The following is a 1,148-nucleotide window of genomic DNA, read 5'->3' on the forward strand; positions in this document are numbered from 1 at the left end:
AGAGGGGCCCCACCTTAACGGCTGTCACACGATGAGAAAGCACGTGTGTTTTGTAGAGCGGAGTCATAGAGTGGGCTACAGCGTATTCACACATGTGTTCTGTGAAATTTTATAAGCGTGAAAAAAAGTGTACGTGTTGGCCTATGGGTATATAAATAAAGTGAAGGGAAACGAGACAGAGGTGGACCCAGAGCAACTTAGTGGTAGAAACTAAACAGATGGGTGACGTGGAAAGATCCAGAAAATAATAATAATAATAATAATAATAATAGTAATAATAGTAATGATGATGATGATGATGATGATGATGATGATGATGATGATAACAATTAAATTAATAATATAGCTTTTATTTTTTTAGAGTATCCAAGCAAAGGAATGAATGGCGAACCACGATCACCAATGTCTGCTGCAGACATTATATTGTGTTAACGCCCCTTTCAACACTATTAGGGGGCTCTCGTGCCCCAGAGGTTAAGCCTGGAACAAACTGCCAGGTGGGCAGGAGGGGGCGAAAAATATTCGTGTCCGAACCAAGGCTCGAACTCAGACTTTTCACTTCGGAGACGAGTGCAACCAGTTAGAGGTACTTACGTATAATCAAAGATGTATAATTACAATACTATTTGTAGTGTATGCAAAGATCGTACATGGTGTATACCAACTAGGTCTGTTTTACTCATACCTGGATACTATGAGTAATATGGGTCAATGGGGCAGGAGGCGGACGGTCTGATCACATCCAGCCGGAAACTGAGACTAAGACAGGGGTCACAAAGGACATTGAAATTATGATAGGGGGCTCTCGTGGCCTAGAGAAAGATCAAGATCTTGCCTACTCGGACAAGGGCGAAAATATCTGAGGTTCCGTGTGCAAGTTGCGCTTATTAAAGATCCATTGATGGTCCAAAATCGAGAAGAGTAGGCTTCGGCCGCCAACCGGGCAAAATTCAAAATTTACTACCAACTGAAAATCTTAGGTGTGTCCCGCACGTTCATATGACCTTATGCAGTTGCGAGCGCCGTAAAACACTTACAAAGAGAAAAGAAAAAAGAAATAATGATATCAAGGCCACACTCTCAGGACCGGAGTACAATAATAGTACGTGCATGCCTGTAAGTAGATCAAGGCGAAGAATCGAATCCGG

Source organism: Aplysia californica, unplaced genomic scaffold (assembly GCF_000002075.1).
Source record: "Aplysia californica isolate F4 #8 unplaced genomic scaffold, AplCal3.0 scaffold00255, whole genome shotgun sequence".
In the NCBI taxonomy this organism is placed as follows: domain Eukaryota; kingdom Metazoa; phylum Mollusca; class Gastropoda; order Aplysiida; family Aplysiidae; genus Aplysia; species Aplysia californica.